This window comes from Haemaphysalis longicornis, unplaced genomic scaffold, assembly GCF_048455015.1.
Source record: "Haemaphysalis longicornis isolate Haplotype H1 unplaced genomic scaffold, Haemaphysalis longicornis Haplotype H1 scaffold_13, whole genome shotgun sequence".
NCBI lineage: Eukaryota > Metazoa > Arthropoda > Arachnida > Ixodida > Ixodidae > Haemaphysalis > Haemaphysalis longicornis.
Window position 1 is genome coordinate 58,892,642 of NW_027526233.1, and position 12,863 is coordinate 58,905,504.

General features: G+C 47.9%; 1 protein-coding gene across 1 annotated transcript in view; it reads left to right on the forward strand.

Moving 5' to 3' along the window:
• The first annotated feature begins 5,416 nt into the window (after positions 1-5,416).
• Positions 5,417-12,863, forward strand: part of Norpa (no receptor potential A) — a 120,976-nt gene continuing 113,529 nt past the window's right edge. The window contains exon 1 of the mRNA XM_077694799.1: positions 5,417-5,747. The gene's annotated coding sequence lies outside the window, so the exon portion shown is untranslated. The remainder of the gene's footprint in view (positions 5,748-12,863) is intronic.

Genomic DNA, 12,863 nt, shown 5'->3' on the forward strand with positions numbered 1-12,863 from the left:
GAACCAATCCCACAGGTGCACGAGTGCGTCTAGTGTAGAAAAGGAGGCTCCCGCGCGCAATAAGCCATTGGAAGGATGCCCTGCGGGGTTCTAGAAAATCTGCAAGAATTAATTTCCATTTCGGGTTCCAGTTTACGAGCGTGTAGGCGGGAGGCTGGGGGACAGTATCTCTGCCAGTTCCTTCAGCGGGGCCGCGAATAAGTCGATATCCGGAACCGTTTGTTGGAGGCGAAACGGCGTTAGCTGCCCCAGCGAAGGAGTACCAGCGCGAACGACGTTGTTGCGGACGGAGCTCTGCATAAACAAACCGAGACGAGTGCTAAGAAAGTAGGACAGACAGCTGGTTAGCGGAATGTCACAGCCCAGCGCCACCCGCAACCACTTCCCGTGCAATGCTGTCGCTACAACTCCCACATCGGTGAGGCCGAGGCCTCGCCGATGTGGGAGTTCTAGCGACAGCACTGGGAGTTCGATGTACAAAATGTTTTAATTGAACAGTACAGTATCTTCTAAGTTCTCGCTTTAAATTCAATTTACACCGGTATTTGATTCTTCGTGGAAACTTTGAACGTCCACGGGCCGTCGGACATGAGAAAATATGCCCTTCGTACCTTCGTTGCTAGATGTCCACGTGCACACTACGTCCGCAAATGTACATCCAAACGTGTACGTACAGTAGACGTACAGTGGCCGTCTAAACTTGACATTCAACATTTGGTTTGGATGTTCGCCTGTTTTTCGGACGTTCCACGGACGTCCGTGGTCGCTGGGGAACCTGTAATTTGTTGATAGGTTAATCATAGGGAAGGATAAAATCTTGAAATAATTCGTCGACGGGACCACCTTTCTTGGAACAGGAGCAATGAGACGAGCAATTGAACCACGCAAGTGAAAATGAAAAGCCTTCTTCAAAACCCACGCCGAAAAGGCGATGAGGTGCAGTTATCATCCAGGAAACAAGTGATGCGCGGGGCTAGTATACGCTCAGGTATTTTACAACATGCGGAGGTCACAGAAACGAAGAGATTGGTAAATAACATGGCACGTATACGAGTGTCCGTTTTCACAAAGGGTAAAACATCTGCCGGTCTCCAAGCGAAAGCTAAAGTTGCCGGTTTTTCGGAAGCGCAGTCGATCAGAACTTGACACCCCGCCAATATTTTGGCATACAAGGTCTGGTTATGTGACGAGATACTGAGCACCGTTTAAAATTTGACACCAAGTGCAATTTAGCACACCATAAATTAAGTACGGTTAGGACCTGGTAAATCAATCCTCAGCGACGGGCGACGGGTATGTTTTAGAATAGGGGAAGCCGGCGTTGGGTGCCCCCAATAAGTTAGAGGAACCCAAACGCAAGGCGCTAGCGCGCGGAGAGTTTTAGAAAAGGGGCGCCCCCAGCAGCCCCCAACCGGCTTGCGTTGCTCGGGTCGGCTCGGGTGATGGGAACTTTAGGCTTAGCATGGTGGCGGATATTTGATCGCTGCTACCTGTGCAACTGCGAATGACAATCCGTAATAAAACTTTTAACCACACTATCACCCCTTTCTCGCATGTGGAACTTTATTTCAGCTATAACTGCCGTTCGAGCGATCGGTGACCACGACATCTGCGTAGCCTGTTTCGATGCTTCCGCGCCGGTAGCGCCATCTCTCAATGATGATGATGATTAGCGGCTTCCCCTTTGTAACGGGGTGGCGTTGCACAGAGGCCTTAGTAGCAAGCTAGCAACGCCACTGTACAATCACCTCGCCAAAAAAATACAAACAAAATAAATTAAAAAAATAATATCAAAATAAAAATAAAATACTTCTACGAAATTTTTCCCGGAATTCTCCCCATATTTTCCCGAATTTTTCCGGAAATTTTTCCCGAATTTTTTCTACGAAAATCTCGGCCGCTCGGCGCACCGCGCGCCGATCGGTCGGATCGCCGAACCCGCCGAACGTCCGCGTCCGGTCAGCGTAGGCTTAGCATCGCGGCTGATATCTGATCGCCGCTTTTAAAATAAGCCCTGAAAACAAGCCCTAGCACAATTTTTCATCACACTAACACCTACTTTCTCGAATGTGGAGCTTCTTTCTAGCGATCAGATTGATTCGGAGGAGCAGCAACAAGCGGTTGCTACCGTGGTCTGCGCCGGTTCGAGCCGCTGAGCGTGCCGAGCTGGCAGGCGCGGCCGGCGTGTGCGCGGACTGTTTCTGAAGGCAGAAAACGCTTCACGATTACCTGCTTTATCCATTTCTAGCGAACAACGCGCACAATCAACAAATTCAGCTCAGCGATCGTCGTAGTTGATCGGGTGAGTCGAGGAACGAACCGCAGGTTTCGCTTCAGCCATGGTCACGCGCAGTCTCGCTGGCTGCGAGAGCGACGCAAGAACGCAAACTCCAGCTATTGTGCCTAGAATATACTGTATATTCTAGGCACTATACCCCAGCTTTGGGGCACCCGCTATTTCAGCAAAATACGCAGTACGACGCCTCAAGACGCTTGGGGGCCCCAGAGCGTTGGGGCCCCCTATTCTAAAACACCTTAAAATTATGTGTGATGGTTTGGGTATCGTCAATCAACATGACGTTAAGGAAGGCGTGGCTTACAGTGTTTTGCGGCGCTTGTAGTTGCTAGAAAAAGAGGGTCGAAGAGTTGTGTTGCCTATATGGTAAAAAAATCGTTTATTGGCATATATTTTAGATTTTTTTATTTGATTGTAGGGTTTAACGCACCGACGCAACACTGGCGATGAGGCGCGCCGTAGCCGGCGCCGGATTAATTATGACCACCTGAGGATCTTTAAGTTCAGTAAAGCTTGATGTCGGGCTAGTTGGTGTATACTATAGCATTCTTTTGAGGGTAAGTTGCGCTTGTTAAGAACACTGAGACGGACACGGGAAAAAAAACGTCTTTTGCGCCGTCTTTTCGTGAAAGTCTACGTTTTTTTCCCGTGTCCGTCTCAGTGTTCTTAACAAGCGCAACTTACCCTCAAAAGAGTGGATATTTAACCTGCGCCGAAATCAGAATAGCGTCCGCCGCGGCCGGGAATCGAACCCGCGACCTCGTGCTCAGCGGCGAAACGCCTTAGCCACTGAGCCACCATGGCGGGTAAATTTTAGATTTCTTTTTCTTTATTTCCGATTGGGCACAACAAAACAAGTACTATATATAATCAGCCCAAAGGGCTGAAAAAGGAGAGGACCATACATAAAACCGCCGCGCTTTCAGCTGGCGGTTACGTTTTTGGAACTTTTAAAGCAACAAGTTCATTCATAACCGATATCACTTCGTCCTCGTATTCCAGCTTCAAAAACACTTCACGCAGCTTACACACGTGTTCAACAAAGTGGTTTCCAACAGACTTTGCATTGACATCTGCATTCCGTACCTCCATTCTACTCTTCCATATGCTGTGCAAACCCAATTCAAAAAACAAGTCGTATGGTAGAACATCTGGTTTGACATCCAGGGAACGAATTCCACGTGGGGTAAGGGGGAGGTCTTTTTTCACGGTACGTTGCAAGACATCCCAAACGAATGCAGCATCCCGACGTTCTATAAAGACATGTTCGACACTCTTCGGTTTTTTACACAGCGTACAATCGGCACCCCATGGCAAAAATAAACCTTTTTCTAACATTCATGTTTTTACCGGTAGCGTATTAGTGTGTAATTTGAAGACGAACGTTTTAACAGGACCTGGCACTAGCATTCTTTTCACTCTCCTTAGAACATCATGGCCGGATCCGCCACTATACAAGGAACGGTACATCGGTTCCGGGAATAGACTATCGATGAGGTCACGTGACAATTTTTTACGGTTTACAGTAGACAAAAATTCTCTAGAAAAACGGGCCATTAGAAAACGACAGGAGAAAACAACTTCTCTCAAAACGAGGCTAACCGAGTAACGTGTAGCGTACGTCCGCTGACGTCACTACAAGGTCGGGCAAAGCACTCGCAACCGTGAGCTGTAAGGAGGTGCGGATAAACGGGTCCGCCTGATCCCGCAAAAACATTACACGGGAAACAAGTTGCCTTACAAAAAGAAGCGAGAGTGACAGGCCTCCCCTTTCAACTTTTATGAATAAGTTGTTCCTGCTCGTGGATCCTTTCATAAGTCGACTGCCAAACAAAGACCGCAAATAGGTGGTGAAACTTCTGCACATTGAGTCGAGAACAAAATAGGGCCTGCGTGACATACCACATTTTAGAGACAATTAAGAAAAACATTACAAACTGTTGCTCGGGAAAAGATGGACTGGCCACGGCCCTCCCACTTGGGCCTTGTCCGTTTGCGCGCGCATTTCCTGCGCTCTTTCGTTCCAGTATTTTGTGCTGTCTCGATACTGGTCAAAGGGTACCCCCGTATACTTAGTTGGCGGCATTGACCAGGTGACGTTTTCATAAACATTCGGGGCATTTAACCATTCACCGTGCCACAATCCAGTACATGTGCTTAAGTTAATGGAACTACAAGTCATACTACAAAACTCTTGGGTGATACTTAGGGCGGTACAGTACGGTACGGGTAAATTTTAGATGTGCTATCTTTGTTATGTGTGAGACGTCAATTGAAAGTTTGCACAATTTAAGTGGAATTTTTTTTGCCCGAATTTAAAGTTAGGTTTAGCGAGTTTTCTCTACTTTTTATTACGCTGGGAAAAGTATCCATAATTTCGCGATGCAGTCGAATATCGATGTCACGTACGGAAGTTGATCATAGTAGTTTAGTAGTTGCGATCTATCGGTAGCCGACCGACCCCTTTTTCACGGCCGCTGTACTTGTATGACGTCTGATCTAATGTATACCCCTAACAAAAGCGGTTGTATTAAATCGCCCTTGCACTTGCACTTGCAAATCGACGCACTTGCACAAACCTACAAAAAGAAAAAAAAGGCGGAAGGTGTATATTAAGAAACATTGGTGTATATCAGTGTGCTAATCGGTATTTACGTCTTCGCCTGACCCGATCGCGCCCCGGCCTTCACTTACGGAACTATCGTGCATGCGCGCGTTTCTCTTTCCTCGTCACGACCGAATCTCAAGCGCTGTACGACGCGCATGTAGTTCAAGGTCAGGGGTCAGGCGCGCCGCTTATCAAGGTCACGATACGCGGCTTGGTTCAAAGATCACCCCGTCGACCAGCATTGGGGCTATTGGGGGGAAACTATAAGAGTCTGTGCGCTGCTCTTATTCTTCTTGTCCGCGCGAAAGAGTAGAGCTCTGGTGACGAACGAGTGCATATTCCCCGTATTTCAGCTCATCGAAGAGTCAATTCCGCTTCCCCCCGCCTTCGCCGTTTCACACGTGCTGGGCGCAGTGCGGTAGGCGCCCTATCTTGCAGTGCTTCTGAGCTTTATTCTCATGTTTTCGTAATTTTATTTAATCGTTTTCTGAGTGACGACGTGCGGCTGGAGCACACGAGTGCGGTGCGGGCCTTTCCAGCACACTCCACAGCGCTAATGAGTTGAGAAAAAGTAATGATGTAGTTATTCGATCACGACACAAATCCAAAACCACCGACAAGCTTCACTGGAGTTGGCGCGTTCAAGGGAAGGCGGCGAAAGTGGCGCAACGCTGTTTATAATTAGCGCTTCCAGCGGACGTACTCGGAAGAGCGCCGGCGTCAGCGTCATCGACATCACTTCATCGCTCGGCAGTGGCGCTCTCTTGCGGCACCGCCGCCACCACTGCGGCAAAGGCGCCGGACGGACGGCCCGGGGCTGCCAGCGAGGTACTCGTCGAGCAGGTGAGGAACTCGCTCGCCGCTTTCGCAATCTCGGTCGCCTCACTCCCGCTGCTCCACTTTCCAGCCGGCCGGAATCAGTCCGAACGGGTTTTCCGACTTCTTCTGCCCCCCCGCCCACCAGCTGTGATTCCCGTTTCGCCGCTCTTCTCGCGTACTCTTCGATGGGCCGTTCTGTGCGCGGTGTTGGTAAACTGACCTCGCGTCGTGTTACGGCCGCCGCGCGAGCCAGCGGCCGTCGCTTGTTTACCACGGCCAGCTTCCCCGGGTGATTGATCCGATCGCGCACTGATCTGAGTCCGTCCGGGTCGAGAAATGCGTTCGCGCTAATTGTTGCCGAAATCCAGGCCCGGCGCTGAGATGTCGGGCATGGCGCCGGAATTCCGTCGATCTCAACTGTGCGCTCGTTCTTAACCGCACCGGGTCGGCGCGCGCTAACCGATTGACTGCGTTGACTATTTTCCGTGCGTACGTGATTCCCGATGCAACGGTCAACTCGAAGTCGCTACGTTCGGCCGCTGTCCCGTCTTCTTTCTTCCGAGCTCCATCCGCGCGGCGATTCTCAGCCGACTCCTCCTCCGGGAGCGATCGGTTCCGGGCAATTATCGGCGATGACGCTGTGCGATTCTCTGGAATGAAAGTGGCCCGTTCTTCGATGCGGAACTGCACGTCCGCCGCGCTTTCACCGGCGGCGTCGAAGCGAAATGCACGCCTAGAGCTGAGCGTCTTCCGTAGTACGGCTGTCACATGAACCGTGGGAACGTCGCATCACTGCGTTCACCCGGCGCGCCTTATCATGGGGGGGGGCTTCAAGCAGGCCGCTTTACAGCCACCGTTGTGTGGTCGCGGAATCCGTTAATCGATTGCAGACCCTCTGTTTACAGTGGAAGCCTTCCCGTATAAACGGCATGCCGATTATTGACAGGAGACAGGAAGTGTATTCGTCCGCATTGTTTTTATGCGACCGAAGGTCCGTTCGTAGCGCCGCGGACAGTGGCTTTTGTAACGTTCGAACCGTTAGACTACTTAACGCCGCTAGCTTGTGTTGTTTTGGTGTCAGACATAATGGCATGTGCCCAGCGGACATTGGACATGTTTTGGAGACTGTCATGTTTTGTCAAACCTTCAAAAAAGAAAGATTAAATAGCACTTGCTGCAGATCAGTTTAGGTATTTAAATTATAGTTGTTTCGGACATTTCGAGAGCCTGATGCAAATTTTAGAATCCACAGCAGTATTAGCTGACATCGCAGCAGAGAACGACGTTTGGAAGTAAGATTCTGGAGAGGTGACATGTTTTTATGTGCCTTTTCAATGTTTTTTTTTTTACCCACTAGCTAGTATTTACAGAAGAAGCCTCTTTGTACAAGCTTTCTTGCACATTTAAAAGATGCAGAAATGGAAAACACATCCTTTGGGGTCAAAACTCAATTCCTTTTCCAAGGAACTAAGTTTATCATTGCACAGGTGCCTCTGTGGCATTCCAAGTCGATTATTCAGCTTGTAGAGAACATCCTTGAAGACTACATGCTTAGTTTTTTGAAGTTGTTTAGCTGTCCTGTCTCTGATGCATAATGCAGTGTGTATGCTTGATCAATGCAACTGAAACACCGTGAACTCTGTTGTTTGGGCTACCGGCAAGAGGATATTGGCTCAGCCCAACAATTGTTCTAGGTAATTGACCGGTTTGGCTATGCGCCGGTAGGTACCAGCAGGCGGTTCCAGGTATGTATTCGCTCGAGTGTACTGGTGGGTGCAGGGGAAGACATTGCTCAAAGCAGCCTATCACTTGCATTGGTCTTTTTTAAAGATGATCATCTTTCTTAAGCTACTGGAACGCAGAAATCTTGGTCTGTCTGTCTGTCTGTCTGTGACTCTATTCAGACACCCGGCCAAAGTGAAACAGGAACTGCGCCTTATATACCCACAGCCAAATCGAAGTCCGGTGTCAATGTTCATACCTGTCAACACTGTTGAGCAAGAGCAAGACATTACACAAATGTAAGGCGGAAAATCAATACATGAGTGATATTTGCAGTGCTCCTTTATTAAAAAATTTTCTCATGCTTTGTTTTTGCGATAGCAAACAAAATACTACAGCAACTGCAGAAAACCGTCGCCTGCTGTCGCCTGCGCTACCTGGCGGCATTTAAAAAATCAAACGGCAACAGCAACGAAAGGTTCCTCTAGATGGGATCCACGTTCTGCTTGGAATGCTTGTGGAGTAGGGCAATGTGCTTCTATAAACGTAGCAGGGTGCCTCGATTCATGCACGTCTCTGCCGTACCAGCGCTGGCATTGAGGCACCCAACTTGGAGCAGTGGAACACAGTAAATTTAAATTTGCTCGAGAAGCGTGTCATCTTGGGAGGAACGAGACGGGAAAAGAACAGCATGAGAGGTGAGCGGGAAAGAGAAGGGAGGCGTTTACGTGGCAGGGGCGCCAGTCGACAGTCGTCTTTCGTCCACATTTGCAACGAAAGGAGAAGATACGCGGCCGATTGTTTGTTCTTTCTTTCTTTCCTTTTATGTCTAAAATAAGCCAGCCCACAGCCTAGCCTTTACAGGCAGCTTTTCGGCCAATCCCCTGCGTGGGTGTGTGCCGTTATCAAAAGTTGCCAACCAACCAACCACTGGCTCCACACTCACTGCTACACAGTCTTGCCATCTTGTAGCGCAGCTATGGCCCTGTTTGCTCTGCACGAGTTTGTCCTGATACAGGGTTCAAGCGAACGAGGGCAAAAATGGAGAAACTGGCGTATGTTTATTTTGCCTTCTGTCCAGGGCTGCACTCAACCATTTCCGGCGCAAAACTTTTACCCACTTTCCAGCCGTTCTGGTCCTTGAAACTGTTTTGCTAGTTTCTGGTCCCCTGAAGAAGGACAAACTGTGCGAGAAAAACTCGCAGCATATTTATTTTTTTTTCGCTTGCATTCTGCTTGAAACTCCTTTATCGATATTCAAGCAGCTTGTGAAACTGCTCGAAGCAATCTCGTGGGTACGGGCCAGGGTTGTTGCTGCAGGTTTTGCAGAAAATTAGTTACCCGCCGCGGTGGCTCAGTGGCCAAGGCGTTGTGCTGCTGAGCACAAGGTCGCGGGTTTGATTCCCGGCCGCTTTTCTGATGGAGGCGAAAAGTGAGAATGCCCGTGTGTGTGAGATTTCGGGGCACGATAAAGATCCCCAGGTGGTCAAAATTAATCCGGAGCCCTCCACTGCGGCGCACACCTGCGTTTCGTCAGCATCGTCACATGTCAGCATGTTTCGTCAGCATGCGTTTCGTCAGCATGTTAAACCCTACAATCAATCAATCAATCAGAAAATTAGTTTTCCTCCTGCCTCCTTTTGTTTTGCTATCTGCTCCTGCCTGGGAGTTTGTAGATGAAATGGCTCGTCCCATCTAGCCTTTCCTCGCACTCCGTATGGGCTGACGGGCCCCACTTTTTGGCTCTAGCCCTCAGATCGCCCACCGTCTGTTGGATGAGGTTGGGGCAGTACTGCAGGGTTCCCTACTCTTTCGCGCCATGATTCTGCAGCTGTGTGCGCCTCGAAATAAAACTATGGACAACACAAACCTCTACATGCCAGGCAAAAATGCTTTCGCCACCAATTCTTGACGGAATGCGTGGCTTGCGGAATAATGACCCGCCGGGTTATGGTCTTCGTCACTCGATTCTGTCGAATCACTGTGAACGCTGACTGATAGAGGCATGCAGTTCTTTTTTCTCACTGAAGTCATCATCACTTTCGCTAAGTGCGCCACCGTTGAACGCACGCGATGAGAACAGCGTGCACTTGAAAACGCTCGGAATCCAGAAGGCCCTAACTGAACATTGTGCTGCGCCCTAGTGTTGAAAGAAGAGAATCTTCAACAAACAAAGTTCACTTATCCCTCGAGAGATGGGGCATCATGTATACAAAGAATGTGGGTGCATCGCAGTGAGAAAAGCACCAAAATTTAACCTTGAACACCCAAGACAGCCATAACCCGACAGCGGGCCACTATAGCCGTGTTGCTTGTCAAGCAGGGTTGGACAACAGACCACAGAGTATTAAGCGCTGTGTCACTCGTTTGACTGAAGCAGTTTCTTTGTGCAGAGTTTTACATCGCCGCTAGCCTTCAGTGTTGGTCGCAAGGCATGCTGTGTTATTTATTTTATTTATTTGGAATACTGTTAGCCCTTATAGGTCGTTACAGGGTGGGAATACAAAGCACAAGTTCACGGAAGGAACGGTTTGGAATTTTTTTGAACTGGGTCAACCATGTTGTGAATTGGAAATGTTCCACTCAAAAATTTTCTTCACAATGAAAAAAGTGTTTAAGGCAGCAACTCCAGGCACATAAGGCATGATAGTAGTATAAACTTAAATTAGTTCACAATGAAACTCGTCCAGGAGGCTGTGAATACAAACAAAAATTATAATATATTATTATTATAATAATATTTTATTATAAAGTTGATGTCAAAACTTGGGGCGTGCAATCTTCAATCGCAAAGGCGACCTACCGAGACCAGCTCGGGCAAGCATGGAGGTTACCAAGTACGTTTTGGTGTAACCGGAAAAAATAAACCTAGCCGCCATTCGCCGAGTAGGATCTATTTTTTCTATTATGTGTCGTTAGTGAGGACTCTGAATGTGGCCTTAAGTTTGATATGTGGAGCAGCGTCCCTTAATTCACGCAGTAACAGTCCAAGCTCTGTTCCATTTGACTGCACTGCATAGTGCCAAGCTCAGCAGAGCCTGTCCCGTGCGCGGAATTCCAATCACAGCCCCCCCGGGGGTGATGGCCTTGGCTCTGCCGGTTTGATGGGCCCTACAGCTGTGGAACGCGGCTGCAGCTGCAGGTTCACTCGTATGTTATGTCGGCACGCGATGCCAAGCCGTATGACAAAAATCAGCTGGGTGCCTTTGATAGACGTTGTTTTCCGCTTCGAAAAAAAAAAAAAATCATTCCAGGGCAGTGGGGCGTTGCGTTTGATCTTGCGAAAGTGGTTGTCGTGCTTCACTTGGGGGGAAAAAAATTGCAGTGTTTCATTCATGGTGAAGCGAAGTAGAGCTTGTTTTGTGCACCATAAAATGGGAATCGTTTAAAGGGACCATGGAGACAAAATCTGTCTGCGTCCCCAGTTAAATTTAGGCTGACCAGTATTTAAGCAATTATGATCCAAGTAGCTCAGATTCTGCCTGTTCTAACAAAATACAAGTTTGTTTTATACGAAAGATTTCGTGTCCCACAGTGCCCCCGGTGCTTGTTTGGAAGCAAGCAATGCTTTATTCACTGCAAAATGAATCAATTTAGGCTAAAATTTTGGTTCTCACGCCAAAACATGTGTTTGAACGACGTGTACAGTGACATCATAAGAAGCGGTCTTTCAGCTAAACTTGGTGTGGAGCGGAGGCTTGCTTACTGTAGGTCAACCTAGATGGTGCCACCACACCGCGGCAAGCCGTTTTCTGCGTTCGGTTTGTTTGTGACCCTATTTAAACCTGGCTTGTTTTTGTCCATGGAGAAAATAATCGTTTCATTACACATGGCGCTCCCTCCACAAATATGGTCACGTAAGATATCGTCGCTTGGGTCAATCGGCCAGTGTCATCTGAGACAACCCCAAAGCCCCGCAGTGCTGTGAATGTAAACCAAGCATAGTGCGTAGTGTACCAACAGCAGTACGCATCGGTACTTCAATGTTTACGCGTGCTTTCGTAACTTCCACTGTTTGTGCCACCATTCTTACTGATATAAAAAGAATGTGTCCTAAATTTAAGCGCAAACAGCTCGTTCGGCAAGTTTATAGGTTCTGCCTAATTAGCGTTTGCTTTTTCCGACCTCCGCCAATTGCAGAGCTGGCTGGTATGAGATCATAGGTTCTCTTGCGGGAAATGAGCGAGTGGGTCGCATGGCCATTTCCTCTTTCCCTAATTATGTAGCTCATTTGAGCGCAGTTTACGTTAAAGGTGGTGTCAGTGAGATTATAACGAGGCACTCTTTTGAATGAAGCAAACTTGCATTTTGTCTTTATGGCCCCTTTGAGGGGGCCATGACGACACCATGCAAGCTTCTTTAATTAGAAGAACTAGCCTTTGGCAAATCACTCAGCTCAATTCCAGCCTCTGAAGACTGTTTTAAAGACGGTAATCTTTCTTGGGCTACTTGAACCGAAAAATGTATCTCTGTCTGTCTGTCCCCGGATTCAGCCGTACAGCCAAAAGCTAGATGTATTCTTAAGGAGAGGTTTATGTAGCCAAAACCTTTCTGAACCACTAAATATGGAAGCACTTCACTCATACTTGTCTAAATTGTTGAGCAAAAAAAAAAAAAAAAAAAAGAGGCATATTTGAGACAAATCATCAATACACAACTGGTACTAGCCAGTGTCCTTTAAAGGGGGGAAGGGGGGACAGTGCTCTTAAAACAGCTTTCTTTAATTTTTAAGTAAACTCTGTAGCACTTGGCCGTCTCACTGCTTTTTTTCTACTGATTTCAAGTATGCCATTACTTTTTAAGTAAGTTAGTTCCCAAAATAATTAGAGATAATTAGCCATTTTTGGAGGAACAATAGACAAGACAGTGTTGGCCATGGAACTCTAATCTTTATGTTTTCCAAAACTATGAACCCTGGTGAGTGAAATGAGAGAATCGGTTTTTGATGCACCACATGGAACTACTTTTACAGCTCATTAAAGCATTGTGTTTGAAATGGGCATTCGAAATGGCTCCTTGCCACTGGTGCCACCAAAGTTTAATGAGCTGTAAAATTAGTTCCATGTGGAATACAAGTTTGGCCCGTTGGAAAGACTGCTTTGTCTTCGTGACGAGGATACCACTTTTGCCACAAACTTCAGACTGAGAATCGAGATGTGAAGGAAAGCATCAGAAGCAGAGCCGACCCCCTGACCACTTTGCACAGAAGTCTCTGTGACATCGCAGAACGTTGTTTGTGTGATTGGCAGCTACTCAGCCACTGCGAGGAGACATGACCGAGCCTTTGTAGTCAGGCCTCTGGTTCCATTTGATAGCATCACTTGAGTGCTAGCGTGCAGGTAACGCACTGACAACTGTGTTTTTAATTGCTGATCCACATGACGTCGCTGCTGCCCGCAACACGTCACTGCAGCGCAA